The 16,766-nt window shown below is 36.6% G+C and overlaps 1 protein-coding gene across 1 annotated transcript in view; it reads right to left on the bottom strand.

Annotated features, from left to right (window-relative positions):
- LOC135218106 (plexin-B-like) overlaps window positions 1-16,766 on the bottom strand; it is a 535,564-nt gene that overhangs the window by 261,568 nt on the left and 257,230 nt on the right. The gene's annotated exons all lie outside the window — the stretch shown is intronic.

Here is a 16,766-nt window from a genome sequence, read left to right as displayed (position 1 = left end):
AAATACTATTATGCGTACTGTTATGATTGAACAATCTTGCAAGTGGCTTTCATGTTCTTATGATTTGTGTTCAAATGTACATGATATTGTTGCAACACTTCTCTCTCTGTCTCCCTCTCATGAGCACACAAACGCGCGCGCACGCACACACGCACGCACACACACACACACACACACACACACACACACACACACACACACACACACATATATATATATATATATATATATATATATATATATTATATATATATATATATAACGAATATATTCATCTCGTTAAACTGCCAATGTTAAAATATTCTTGTTATTGTTCTACCAACAAAATTCATCGACTTGAAAACTTTCAAGATAAGGAAGGCATTATTAACTCCGAGTTCTGTATTAAAAAAAATTGCTGCTGGGTAAATAAGCATCTGGTGACGACTTGAGTGGACTATTAGAGCGAAGGAAGTTTCAAGGCTGATAAAACAGTTTGTTCACAAAACCATCTTCCGACAGTTCTCAGTGCAGACCTTGTATGTGCAATCAATCGTCAAACTGTTCCTTCTCACAACTGAACCTAAATAAACTGATGCCACTCTTCATTGAATACGCAAATGAGTTCGCGTTTATTTATTTTGCATTAGGTTGACGCAAAGACTCTTCAGTGTCATACACGTAAACATTAATTTCAAGGAGAGAAAAACACTGAAACTATGAATGGCCAAAAAAGACAAAACAACGAACGAATTATGTGATTCAAAAATTTTTTTTTTTCATGAATTTCGCATGAACAATTTGTTCTATCATAATTCAAGGGTACCCATAAAAAAGCCAATCTGATGTTCTTCCCTAGCATCGTCTAAACAACCAATCTGATACTGTTTACAGGTAACGTATAAACTGCTGACTTCACATTATTCACGACCATCACACAGTACACAATTCTCCATTAACTGCTCAAGATAAAACGAATAAAAACTAGTTGTTGCGTTGTTTTCTGCCACCGCGTATAGTTGATTTGTTTACATCTCGCGGGTACTGCGAAGCCAGCCAGTGGGTGAACTCCCAATACCAATATCATCATGAGCCTCTCTTGAAATGGAGCATTTCCAGCTTCCATCAGCACCACAGGAAATAACTTCACACTCTTCATCATGGTTATAGCCCCATCCATCAACAGACAGGCCTCCCAGATTCAAGACTACTGCTATTTCTTCGCCATTCCTGAAACTTTAAATGCCTATCGGAAAAACATTTTATGGAGACCCCCACTCTCTCTCTCTCTCTCTCTCTCTCTCTCTCTATTAAAATCTAAAATAACCATAAGAAATACATTGTGGATACTATTTCTTATAGCGAACATTGAATGCCTAACAAACACATTTTGGATAGTTGGGTGCGCTCTCTCTCTCTCTCTCTCTCTCTCTCTCTCTCTCTCTCTCTCACCATTAAATTTTTAAATACCCATCAGAAATACATTCTGGGTACTATTTCTCATCGCAAAATATTAAATGCCTAACAAATACATTTTGGATAGTTGGCTCGCTCTCTTTCAATCGAAAATGCATACGTTTTAAAATCTCTCTCTCTCCTCTCTCTCTCTCTCTCTCTCTCTCTCTCTCTCTGTGTGTGTGTGTGTACAGCAAATGCTAAAAAGAAGGTCAAATTTATTTAACTTGAACTCTACGCTAACTCAAAACGGACGGTAAATAATACACACACGTGCCATAAAGTGCTTCAAGACACTTTACGCACATAAACTATCGTGATGCAAAATGTTAGGAAAAAATACATATTTCTGGAGTGCGTCGGGGAAAGTCATCTGCATATTCACCAGACGAGTTCTTCTCTGCACATTACAGCAATACGGTGCATACGCAATAACGATTTTACTACGTGACACTACACTTACTTAAGATTTAACTAAATTTATGCGACTGATAGGAAACAAAATCAAACATAAGATAAAGTAAATAAAATGACATGTGACATAAATTGCCTGATAATAAACATGGGAGGAGGAATGGCCTTAGTTCAAATTGGATGTTATGATTCAAACCGGGAAGGAATCATAATTTTCACAACGAAGGTAAGATTCACCCAAGCCTTATTTGCAGGTAAGATTCACCCAAACCTTATTTGCAAATTAATTATAACGGTTTGTTTTATAAGACAGTTGTCAACGGATTCAATCTCAAAAGAAGTGTGGAAACTGGAGCAGAGATAGGTAAAGGAGACATCTAAGGAGGAAAAATACCCAAAGGGATTGGATGAATAAAGGGGCGTACTATACTTGCGGCTAGACGCTAAGGAAAGATCGTGTGGTAAACAATGCAGTGCACTTCAACGGGAATAAAGTACAAATTCCATATTTTCAGCTTCATAGAACTCTTCAAACTACAAGCCAATAAAAAAGTAAAATAATGGATATCTAATTGCGTTTATTCAAGACATTAAATGCTCCTGTAAATTGCGGACAGAGAGCAAAAGCATCAAGAAAAAATTAAATATTGAGGAAGCGGATACCTTCGCCAACGCAAAACTGATTACTAAACAACACAATCCTAAATCTGAATCCAACTCAAATCCTGATACACTATACACTTCTAACCAGCACCTGTCTAGCATTTCATATGAATCCCCCAATAAGTGTTGATCTTTAAACATCCACAGATATACACAGACACAAATGAATACATAACCTCTTTACACATTAGGCGGGGCTCACAAATTCAATGCCCAAAAATCCCCTCCCACTACATTTCCCGACGCCAACCAACTACAAAACACAGAAAAGAATTTCAAATTACATGTAAAACAAAATCACAATAGCTTCATCTACGGGGTCCCCACCAACTCCAGAATAAGTTCCCCTTGGTAACAAACAAATAAAAACTTTTTTCCTTCACGGAGAACATGCTAAAGAACCCACCCCTTCCCCCTCCACCACCACCACCAACCACCACCCCCGGCACGCCCTCCCCCAACACAATCTTCGCGATACTAGGAGGTAGTACTCCCCTACCAGCTTTTACATCCTCTTATACCCACGTTCAGAATTAATTTCACACTAAGGCTTAATTAAAACTCTCTCAACTCCACTTCAAAGTCGCCAATACTTCCCCTCAAAATATTTAAGCTTAAATACACCACAACACGCTTGGTTACACACGCCCCCTGCAAATCATATGCGCACGAGACTCGTTCCTTCCACTATTCGCCTTAATTCATATCTACCTCCCAATGTCACATTTTAAAAGGGATACACTGTAACAATATCACTTAGAACCGACTTTACTTATTCATCCTAATACTACGTAACACAATAAAATTGACCAAACTGACACGCATCCAAGAGCTCCACGTGCATGGGATTTATCACATTCAAAACAAACGTTCGTATGTTAAAACGTTTAACGGCAAATCTAACTATTCTTCTCAATATATTGTCTTGAAACCTTTTGAAGTTCATGGAGGTTTTTATACTGATTCGATGGGAACTCTTGTACTGTCGGCCAAAAAACTCGTGGCAGAGTTTCATAATTTTTCGTTCACCTGCCTGACGCACGATTCATGCCTTATTTATCTATTTTTCTTTTCAAATATGGAAGAAATCATGTGTAATGACGTTAAAAACAGTCACTGATATCTTTAGAACATTATGTTATGTTATTGTGTAAAACTATTTTCCATATAGCAAAATTGACGTGAACGAAACGAAGTGATAAAAAACGTCATATCACAACCATAGATATACATTACCAAATAGATAGGGGACACCTATCACTGGTAGTATCGCATAAACATAGTCCTTAGATTATCATTTCAATATTAAGTTGAAGGTAGTTGAACTATTCCATTTGTTAAATTTACAGAAAACATTGGAATCTCACAAAATGCTATCAAATTTAAAAACAAAAAGAAAAAAAAACGATATCTTAACAATGTGAACCAGGTGACCTCACTCTATTGCTTTTGATGTTATGTGCATGGGTATCTAATGTCAATGTGTCATTTATCGGTCTAAGAAACATCCTTCGATGAGCGAGAGAATTATTGCACTGCATTCGGTGCAAGTTTCTGTTGGAGAGATATCAAGAAAGCTTAATAAACCGGAGAGAATCATACATAGATGAATAAAATTGTTTAAAGAACGGCAAAGTTTAGAACATGGGCCTAGAGGTGGAATACCTCGAAGCACCACATGAGAGCAAGACAATACAGTAGTGAAAATGTTGCTGAGCAACATTCATTTGTGAACTTTGAATTCTAGTGCCTCGTCACGACATTGCTGAACCAGGAATCATAACTAGCTCTACGCTTATGACTGGTGTCTGATGAATACTTTAGATGGAGAGGAAGAGATTTTTAAATCTACACTTGAAGTCTTTAATAGTTGTCTAAAGAATAAGCAAACTTATCTTTGATGGATGAGAGATTCAGTTAGGCTTACTCTTTTTGTTTTGTTTTTTATCGGTGGCCAGTGAATACCACGGATAGGGAGGGAAACGGTTTCAATGATGCATGCATTTTTTTTTTCTTCAAAACCTAAAGAATACATTTTATTGGGAGATACTTAATAACATCGGCCTAATCCTTCCATCACTCCTATACGCCACCTCCGCTCTCTTTATACATCTCAGGCGACTAGAACACTAGATCCGACTTCTCACCGCGAACTCCACCTTGTGAAACCATCACTAATGATAACGGTTATTTTAAAAGTCCCCGCACCGACAACGGACGCCTTAAAATACACGTTTATATAAAATCTGTTCAAAGAAACTTATCTTTCATTCCACAAAATATGTGCATACACTCGTGTTACACCCTGTAGCCGTCAAAGAGCAACCCTTGATTAAAGCAGTAGTTTTTTCTTGAGAAAAAAAAAAAAAAAAAAAAAAAAAAAACATGACATAGACTTAAACGAGAACGTCACCTTTCCTATTCTTATCCTTTCCGCTACTTATAAATAGCTTATGTTAGTAGGTCTAGTAGTTATACATGTGAACTAATTTGAATTAATTTCTATTTAAAGAAATGAATAGCTACAGAAAGATCATCCTAGGAAAGCTTTAAGGAAGGTAAGCCTTTCTTAATGTATTCGTCAGTTTTGACTCCCACAGCTTTCCAGGTGTCCAAATGAAACAGGATGATATGCAAGGAATTCGATAAAAAATAAGACTGAACTATATTCGTTTGATTTTTTTATGATTTCTTTTTGACTTTGAATAGCTAGGTCTGAGTTAATTATGTTAAGCAATTATTAAAAGGATAAGAGAAAGGTGAACACGGCTAATAAAACAAGAATAACGGGAATAGTCAAATAAAGCAGATTTAATATATATATATATATATATATTATATATATATATATATATATTGTCGATTTAATATTCATTAATATTACGTATCCGAGAGAGTATGCTGCTGAAAATAGACCTAGGCTTATCATGTGGGAAAATCATAAGTCCAATTTAGGCCCACTAAACGTGTCATGCAAATTATTTTATTGGTCAAAGGACAAAATTAGTTTAACTAACATCGTTTTCAAAGAATGTTAACGCCTTGATGTATTATTATCGGCTGTAGGAGACGAAATGACAACACCCCAGTGCAGTACGATATGTTGAGTCAAGACTCGAGCGGCAGCAAAGCCAACTTCAAAATCTTCGGAATGCTGTCATGAAGCTCGAGTTGAAAATAAAATTAGAAATCGTGGACCCATCGGTATATATTTTCCTTACTTTGCAAAATAATTATCTTTAATACGTTGAATAAGTCTACTCAGTTCTAATGTCATTTATTTCAAGTATAGCGCCTTTGAAAGGAAATTTTATTTATTGTTAAGTAAATATTCTGGCACCTGCTTATGGCAATATTTCCATAACGAACAATGAATTAAGAAACTACGCCAATTCTTTGTTGGCCGTCTGTACAAGCTCAGGAAATCATATGATGCAAATACAGCTTCTGTATAATTGGTACTTTTTCTTTGTATTCCTTTTGGTACAAAATTTTACGGTACGAATGACGGAGTCAGTCTGGAATAAGGGCAGTTTTATGAGAGAGAGAGAGAGAGAGAGAGAGAGAGAGAGAGAGCTTTTGCCCCACGTTCCAGACCTACCATGTCTTCAACCACCGGCAAAACTCGTATTTCCCTAAGCACAACTTCAACATCAATCTGCCGTCACTCATGCGACCACTTCCAACGCCCTTAAAACGCCCACGGCCTCTCGACTCGGGCGACTATTCGACGTCAACTTGTGTCAGTAAGTCAGTCAGTCAATCAGACGACTGTGTGTGTGTGAGTGTGTGTATGTCAGAAAAATAAGTTCCTCCAACTTCCTTCTCTTCCATCCCTTTGGATTTCTTCATCAACTTTCTTCGCCTTCCACTCATTTCCATCGACAATTCTTCCGCTCCTTCTCCCCTCTTCGTCTTACGCGATTCCACGAATCCTTCATTTTTCTCTGATTCACAATTTGTTCCCTTGAAATCATGAGAGTCCTTGGTGACAGCCACACACCAGCTCTTCCATACAACTCAAAACTCTTAAAAGCATTCAAGGCTGGCTCTCTCTCTCTCTCTCTCTCTCTCTCTCTCTCTCTCTCTCACACACACACACATTATATATATATATATATATATATCTATATAATATATATATATGAATAATTATCACATCGAACCGTGATCCATTTATATATCAATTCAAGCTACAAATGTCCTTTAATATCTAAATTCACTTTACCTCCCAAATGATATATTTTCATATATGTACCGAAGTGGAATTTTTTTAATTGATAATAATTTCGTCCCCCCATGGGATCGAACCACCGTGGTTCGATCCCATGGGGGGACGAAATTATTATCAATTAAAAAATTCCCCTTCGGTACATATATGAAAATATATCATTTGGGAGGTAAAGTGAATTTAGATATTAAAGGACATTTGTAGCTTGAATTGATATATATATATATATATATATATATATATATATATATATATATATATATATATATATATATATATATATGTGTGTGTGTGTGTGTGTGTGTGTGTGTGTGTGCGCGCGTGTGTGTATGTATGTATGTAGACAAAAATTTAAACTATAAATACTTATATACACAGTATATATATATATATATATATATATATATATATATATATATATATATATATATATATATATATATATAAATACACACATACACACAAACACAATAGTAAGCTTTGAGATTTAATCTTCATCAGGTGTTTTCTGCCTTCCTTAATCGCAGTCTTGGCCTTTGACCTAGCGTCTCCCAGCTGCAAAACAATCGGTATTCACGAGGATCTACTCATTAACGCCTAACCTCTTACCGATAATTATCAGTTAATTAAGGAAACCGTCACACACACACACACACAGGGGATACGACAATCATTATGCTTCATCGACAACACTTCCTCTTCTTTCGATTCAAATTAGAGCCGAAAAAGGATGAGGTCCTGATATGCTAATCATCCCTCCACATGGCAACGGAAGGTTACGGCAGATAAGATCACTAATTCCGGAAGATATTTCGGGTGATGTATCGTATACGCTGTAGTATATACGCTAAGTTGAATCAACTTGAATGAAATGTGTGAATGACGCTCTTGATTTCGTTCAAGTGCTACAATAAAACAATTTTAATACAATCCCCATGTATAACCTAAATATTTCTACAGTATAGTCACAGAAACATACTTCGAGTATTTACAATACTTAAAATTAAATGTGAAGAGGTAAACATCAAAGACAGACTGAATTAAGAATATACCAATCCAACCTGTGGATACAAATCATATATATATAAAAGTAATTACGACATTTCCGACAGAACTAACATAAATGGATTTATACTTGAGTTAAAATAAGGGGATTGATATTTGGATACAGACCCACAGAGAAGAGTTAATTTAAATTTACATGAGCTTTCCAAAGAAACGCTGTTACAGGAAATAGCAATATCTAGTTTGGTAGCAGTTAGTAACATACAAAGGGGTCGCGACCCCTTTGTATGTTACTAACTGCTACCAAACTAGATATTGCTATTTCCTGTAACAGCGTTTCTTTGGAAAGCTCATGTAAATTTAAATTTAACTCTTCTCTGTGGGTCTGTATCCAAATATCAATCCCCTTATTTTAACTCAAGTATAAATCCATTTATGTTAGTTCTGTCGGAAATGTCGTAATTACTTTTATATATATATGATTTGTATCCACAGGTTGGATTGGTATATTCTTAATTCAGTCTGTCTTTGATGTTTACCTCTTCACATTTAATTTTAAGTATTGTAAATACTCGAAGTATGTTTCTGTGACTATACTGTAGAAATATTTAGGTTATACATGGGGATTGTATTAAAATTGTTTTATTGTAGCACTTGAACGAAATCAAGAGCGTCATTCACACATTTCATTCAAGTTGATTCAACTTGAATTCCTGAGGAATTCCTGAGGAATTCAGAGCAGGAATGCCTAAGCAACGTAAGAACCTGTGTTCTTTTGCACGGGCGATAGGGTGAACGAATACATTTTCAATGGCGCTGTTTACGACTTCTGGTGGCAGTTTATTCCATGTGTCACATATCTAGTATGTAAAGTAGTTCCCACAATAGGATATGTTGTATCTCTTCAGCTCTAGTTTCCATCCATTTTTTGTTGTCTGGTTTTCGTTTAATGTAAATAGGGTACTGTCTTCTTTTGTTATTCCTTTCAGTAATTTGAATGTTTCTGAAAAAGGAAATCCATTACAAGTTTAAATTTTTCCCTTATGTTGTTGGCGAGTCTCTCTCTCTCTCTCTCTCTCTCTCTCTCTCTCTCTCTCTCTCTCTCTCTCTCTCCCCGTTTACGAGTATTCACACTCTTAGTACGCATATGACTGCACACAATAAACCGGCCATGGCAGCTTCTAAGGAATAAAAATACAATATGATCACCTTTTACGTATTGTGTTAAGCTCGAGAAAGTGCCAAGGATTACATGACAGCTAAATAACACAACACGCTTACAGAGTGGATGAATCAATCGTTCTGATTTCCAGAAGAACTTTTTTCCTCCCAATTTTACGCGAAACATTAATCTCTCCGGCCACCATAAAAAGGGAGACGAAGGAAATGTCCTTTGTTGGCAGTAGTTACACGCATGGCTTCACTAATACCCACAGAAGTGCTTTCAATAAGCTCTTAACAATCCAAATCCCACTTTAATGGTCATTCCTTATCAGGCTCTCAAATGATCTATGGAAGGTGGGATCCAAATCTTTATTGACTTTTTACTTTTTTTTTTCTTATGTAAAGAACAAAATGTTCTCCGAGGACCTAAAAATCCTCCTCCCAGCCAGCCCCACACCCCAGCGGCTTCCTCCAAAAGAACCCACCACAAATACCTCTGGTCCACATAATCCCACTTCAGAGAAATGGGGGATTATCAAACACCAACTCCCCCAAAACGTCCACAGTAGAGAAATCTCTCTCTCTCTCTCTCTCTCTCTCTCTCTCTCTCTCTCTCTCTCTCTCTGGGGTTATAATTCATTAATATCTAACAGAGGAAAGCGTAATGATCAACGAGACCAGAGTAGGGATATGCCATAAACACTGAAATAACTGTTGAAGCGTAAATAAACTCCAAATCAAAGTATTTTTTCGTATGATCTTTAGGTAAAACTGGCGTATAAAATGAGAGATCGACACAGACAGACAGACAGAAGGCCTCGAGGCAAGGGCCTCATCATCTCCCATTCTTCTTCTCTCTGCGACTGACACAATGTTGTCTTCTTTGTAGTCGGGTGACTTACTGAATCTGCCGGTAACTTGTCATCGTCCTACCTCCGCCTCCCCACCCAACCAAAGTCTAGGTACCTTTCAATAATTCATCGTCCTTTGTCGAAATGGATGGATCCTTATTTCTCCCTCTGCCAGATACTAAGGATTTCAATATCCAAACCTTTATCATTTCGAAGTATTTACTCGGCATGTTAGAAAATTGTTGATGCATTCGCCTTTTTTTCTCTCTCTCTCCTTTTCATTGGCTTCTGCTCACGAGTGGATAATTACTAGCCTTCCCATTCTAATCCTCTCCATTTGACAATTGGGAAATGAAGAAATCTGTGGAGATGAAGGATAAAGGAAATGAGGGAAAGGAGGCGGATGTGAACAGGGGAGGGGGATAAAGGAATGGGAGAAGATAAGGCTCCTCGCCTGTCAATCATTTTTCAAGTAAGGTGGGTTTTTCTCTTTGGATTAACTGGAAACTGCTGATGGCTTGATTAAAGTGATTAAGCAAAAATCGTAACCTGCCATAATTTCGTCCTAAGTTATTTAATATCAATATAAATACCTTATTTTTAATACGTGAAATACATAGTATCATTAAAAACTAATTTCTTAAAGTCGACGTAAATAAAAAAAAAATAAATAAAAAGTGCTTCGAAGTTTCTTCGGTGCAATCAAGTTTTCTGTGCAGCGTAGAATGATGTATGAAACTCTCAGCCACGGCCCATGGAAATCTAAGCCGCGACCTGACGTTAGAGGGATGCGGTTTAGTATGTAAGAGGATTGGAGGTGGATGATCAACATACCATTTGCAGACCTCTAGCCTCAATAGTTTCGAAGATGTGAGGGCGGACGGACAGACAAAAAGCCACCTAAATATCTCCCTTTTACGGAAAACTAAAAGGGAATTCATAATATGATCATATTATAAACCAAATTAAACACCAAACTGTCTTGTGCTACACTGCAAATATGAGAAATGGGGGGGTCACTCCAATTAAAAACCCAGAAGTACCACATCTATCAAACTTCCCAAATGGAACCGCCTTCAGCACCCTTGAATTCCTCCCCATCAAAGAATAATGACATTCACAACTCGACCGAGTCAAGTATTTCGATGACATTCCCATGCTAATCTTTTATACCGCTGTTTGACCAGGGAGCCGAGGAGGCAGGAAAAGCATAATGAATATTTCTTACTCCAAAAAGGACTCACATATTCCATAAGCGAACTAAAGTCGCTAACTTGTCAACCGTCAATCAATCAAATCACCTCGACACTTAGGGGGAACCTGTCGGTTATTTATCAATCATGGCCGTGACAGGAATTCCAAAGGTTGACCGCATTCAAAGCCCCAGTCTGGAACCTGGAAAGGCTCCGAAAAGGTTCAGAGGGAGAATCCAAGTGGATGAATGATGAAGGGAATGAAAAAAGGAGCAATCAAGTACTCGGTGACATAATGTGAAATGACGCACAATATTAACACTAACAAACATTAATTTTTAATTTTCAATACGTTATATATATATATATAATATATATATATAATATATATATATATATATATATATATATATGAAGTGGCATCTGCATCATGCTAGCACTTGTATTAGGCCATACATACTTATAGGGCCCTATTGCATATATTATTATAATAGATATATAGACAATATTATTAGATATATATATATTTATATTATATATACAATATATGTATATTATTATGTATATATTTTTTTATTATATTAATTTTATATATTATATTTATATATATAAGATATATATATATATTATATATATCATACACATACGTACTATATATGTGTGTAAATATTCTTTAGAATAGTATTTAATTATAAAACGCTAAACAAAGCCTTCAACTCCCCATTTGATTCGCTAAATATAAAGGATGCCATTTTTCCAATAAAAAAAAAGGGGGGGGGGGGATAACAAACTCCTACCTAAGACGTTGCGTTTCAAAAATTATTCATTTTCGCCGTCATGCTTCTAGGGACCTCTCGTCATTCACGGAGATAAACCGATTAGCATAACAACCAACAGCGATGCTTAAGACATCCAATTGTACCGCACCTTTGCTCTAACCTTTTCTGCTTAAAATGCTTACATGAAGCACCTTCTTAAATAAGAATCTTATTTCCAAATACGCCCTCATACCGGTCAGGAAAAAATAAAAAAAACCGACCGGTGAGCAGACACAAAATGTCAGGAGTGTTGACTGTCGTCAAAGAACTGTGTCATTTAATCATGCCTACACCCACTAAAGCCTATACAGCATGTTGTTGTCACGTTTCATCGTGTAACTGATACAGGGTGGGTGGGAGAGCTCTTTAGGCCTACTTATATGCTGGAATAATATTTTACGTTTCTAACGCCGACTTAACAGACGACTTAACAGACAGATCATCTCTATACGTAAAAATGATATGTAAATCATAACACGCAAAGGGAATAAGTATCACGTAATTAAGAAAAATCCTATGCAAATTTGTTCAAAGGGGAATAAATTCGCATTTAATAATTTATACTCGCAAATTCTCAAAAACGAATGCTGTAGTAAAGCTAAAAGTCTGAGCGTATGAGAATTATTTGTAAACAGATTGTTGAAAAACATGCTATATTTTTATAGTTGAAAAAAAAACTCTTAAAAACAAAACGGAATTAAAAACTAGATAAGAGATTCGGGGGCATTAAACGGAAAAAGAAAGCATTTACTCCTTATCTTATTGGCGCCGGATCTACTTCCGGTAAACTGTACGTAATCCCTAAAGAAAGTTGCGTTCAAGCAATTGATATAGAACACATTCTCGCCTTTTCTTTTACATTTCCTGAATCGCAATTCACCAGAGTGACGTAAACCCGCCTTTGGGAATGCCAGATGCGCCCGTGAATCTCTCAGCCTCTCGCCATTACACAGGTGTGGCCATAATTCTCAGGCAGCTGTCGGGATACATAGTCAAGGTGTCCATTTATTGAAGTTTACATTTAAATGCAGGCGCCGATTCACTGCGTCACACGCGCATACAAGGTGTGTTTGGCACCAAATGATGATTAATAGTTCGCTTTTCAATGCAAATATCAATAAAACGCATAAAATAAGCAAGCTAAGGGAACGGGCGTGCTCTCATTTCTGCTAAGGGGAAAACATTCGTTTCGTTCAATTACACGATTTTAAAAAAATGGTAGAGCAACATTTGAGCTTATACATGGCTGTATGTATCCTAGAAGATACCATGAAGTAACATGATACGAACGAAAATAAGTAAAATCGTCATTAAAAAAAATTTACTAAATAACTTCGTTCTTTCAAATGTATCAAAAATCAAAATAAGATAAAAACAAGTATGGGCGTTGGCCTGCCTCTCTCTCTCTCTCTCTCTCTCTCTCTCTCTCTCTCTCTTCCCGGAGGACAAAATGAGCCTACCAGCCCATGACTACGTCATCATGTAAACAAATGACGCTCGCGTCCGCCTCGGAAACAAAGACACTTCGTCCCCATAATGACACTCGAAACAAACAAAAGACCTTGGGGAGGAAAATAAAAGAAAAAAAAGTCTCAGATCTCCGCGAATCAAATACAGCAGCCGCCCAGAAGGAGAAAAAAGAAACTCATTTTTTTCTTTTCTTTTTCCTTTTCGTTTCCGCGCTCAGAACTAGGCCTAAGGAATAGTCAAGTCGTCGGGATTTAGCCGCGTCACAAAGAATGGTAACAAAAGCGATAATTACGCTATTATTGGGGCCTATTCAATTAGGGAAATACTTACTGTCGCGACTGGAGGGTTTCGGAAGTTAGGATTAAAAGAAAGAAAAAAACAAAAAAAAAAAAAAAAGGTCATTTCTGGGCTCGGAAGTTAGGAAAATATAAAAAAAAAAAGTCATTTTTGAGCAGCCACTAACTTCACAGAAGCACCAGTACTACCCATTCACTTGTACAACTAAAACACAGAAAAACAAAACTGCAAGAAACATTACGATAAATACCAACGGTTGGAAGTTGGAAGCTGAGAGAGAGAGAGAGAGAGAGAGAGAGAGAGAGAGAGAGAGAGAGAGAGAGAGAGAGAGTGGGCCTCTTAACAGCTTTATAATTCAAAGGGAGGTAAACATGCCAACCTCAGAATCCCTCTCACTTCATGGAAAAGCTCACGTTTAAACCCATAAAACAATCATACCACTTAACCTAACGAATAAGGCCAAACAACAGGTGATATATAGTTACGGTAATTCTCATTAACTACGACCTCAAATTTCCATTCCAATTCACGATCACATTAGTAGAGGGAAAAGCATAAGCAGTCTTCAATTACCTCTTCGGTGCACTACCTAAAAATTGGAGGAATTAATAATATTATTAATAATAATTGGAATAAGCTTGATAAAGAATTAATAATAATTAGTCTTGATAGAAAAAGAGATAAAATTAAATGAGGAAGGTTAGAGCGGGATTTTATATTATACACATACAGACATTCATACATACACTCAAACACACACACACACGCACACACACATATATATATATTATATATAATATATATATATATATATATATATATATACACATAAAATTAAATGGGGAAGGTAGTAGCTGGAATTCATATAATATACACAGACATAATATTTATTATATATAAATATACATATATACATACACAATATATATATGTATATATATATATATATATATATATATATATATATATATATATATATATATATCTATATATATAAGTATTGTATTAACATTTATCTCTACACCACTAAAACGAGAGGGAGTCACCGAGTTCAACCTTACTACTGTATTTAACAACTCACGTGAACATTCACGGGGAAAAAAAACCCTGTTCGAACAATTCACATATATTAAGCCATAAATCACGAAAGTTCGGGGTAAACATTAATGACTTTGTGACGTTTCAATCGGCATAAAAACACGATGAACTCAAAACGAAAATTAAAAATTAATGACCATACACTTCTCGTGCTGCCAAATGGCTGGGATATTTTTCACACACACACACACACAACACACACAACTGGCACACAACTATTGGTTACCTTCAATATATGAGACACTTTGTTTGTTTTTTATTCTAATATTTATATTACAGCTCAAGTCTTCTTAAATCTTCTCTAATCAATGTCAGCACTTAAATTCTCATCATTTCGTCAGATACCTAAAACACAACAATAATAAAAGTGGGTTGAAGAAAACTGTTGGAAAAACAAACACGTTTGTCATATGGTAAAGGACACATCTTGACACATGAGTCACAGCTGGGAAGGTGTGACTGAGTGGGCATGGGCAGCTGGTGGGAAAATCAGTCACTGGAACGCAAAGAGGCCTTATTCAAGAACAGTGATAATATCAAAGATCAAAGGTCAATCCTAGAAGGAAGAGGAGGTTGAAAACAATACGAAGCAGGGAGGTTCCTACTCATCCAACTGGCATTTTGGAATTCTGTATTATAGAAACATTTTACAGCAGAGTTGCCTATACACATTCTAACAGCTCTCTCTCTCTCTCTCGATGATGATGACGCAATTGTTGTGTATATTATATATATATATATAATATATAATATAATATATATATATATATATATATAATATATTATATATAATATAATATATACCTGTGTGTGTGTTGTGTTCTTGGTGTACATACATAAATTATGTATATATTTACATATATATATATATAATATATATATATATATATGTGTGTGTGTATTATACATATACATATGTATATGTGAACATAAGATCCTCAATTATACAAACGAAAGTATAATCTTATGTACTGAAGACAGATACAGACAGAAATCCAATTACAGTGTTCTAATTACTTCTTCTTTCACATGCCGAGGATCCGACCACACATCAAAGGTTTCCTCTCCTTCTAATTTCGAATCTAACGCCATTCAGCCCTACTTCCAAGATCTCCCAAGGCATACTACTAAAACTCCGAAAAAAAAAAAATCTTCGCTCTAATTTTCTTCAAACGTCGAAAAGAAAATCGATTCTCAAACATCCCCAGAAAGCAAATCGAAGATACTCAACTTCATGGCGGATAAGTCGTGATTTCAAATACCTTATCCATATTTTCTTCCATTTTGCCACTTCAGATGCTGGTAATTTTCCCTCACCTCTTTGAGTGCGCCAAGAACATAAGAGCAATCTATAATAATGATATTTACCTGATGATACTCTACTCCCTATTGTCCAATTACTGAGGTACTAACTTCGTTTCTGGCGCTCCGAAAATGACTAAAAAGTTCAGTATTACCTAATGACACTTTCTGTTACGCTTCACTGCTGTGATACCCACCAAAGAAGAAGTTCTTAAAGAAATCATTTCAGACTTAGTATATCTTAAAAATAGCAATCTGCAGTCCGAGTCCCTATCTACCCTCCCCCTCCCACTCCCCCTCCCCTCCCATCCCCTCCCCTCCCTAAGGCCTAGCATCCAACAGGTGGGGGTGGAAAAAGGAACAGGGCAAATGACAAACAGGTGGGTGGAAACAAGAACTGACGGCACTGGGGCAAACCCAGACAGGTACCAAATGGTGATGCGGGTCTGTTTGTTGATCTGTAAGATGCTTCAAGTGACACCGCACTTGAAACATATGGCTATTGACAACAACCCTTGCATATGATCTGACCGAGCATTTACGGCCTAAAGTACAGCTTGAATACACATACGAGAGTAAACAAGTTGTCTGTCATCCTAAAAATAAAATATCGGAAACAAACAAAAAGTTCCAAAAAACTGAAGGAAAAAGTAAGTCCGAGAGGCAAAGTTTCATCTGCTGCTCCTCCTTCATCCTCAATATCATCCACCTATTCCTCCACCTCCGGAGAGACAACTCCCCCCCACACCCACCACCACCACCACCACCACCACCACCCCAACCCATCCCTTTCATCTGTTAGAGCCTCGACTGTAAACAATACGCC

The sequence above is a fragment of the Macrobrachium nipponense genome, chromosome 19 (assembly GCF_015104395.2).
Source record: "Macrobrachium nipponense isolate FS-2020 chromosome 19, ASM1510439v2, whole genome shotgun sequence".
Classification (NCBI taxonomy): Eukaryota; Metazoa; Arthropoda; class Malacostraca; order Decapoda; family Palaemonidae; genus Macrobrachium; species Macrobrachium nipponense.
The sequence above is the reverse complement of the archived record's forward strand: the minus strand, read 5'-3'. Positions and strand labels throughout refer to the sequence as shown.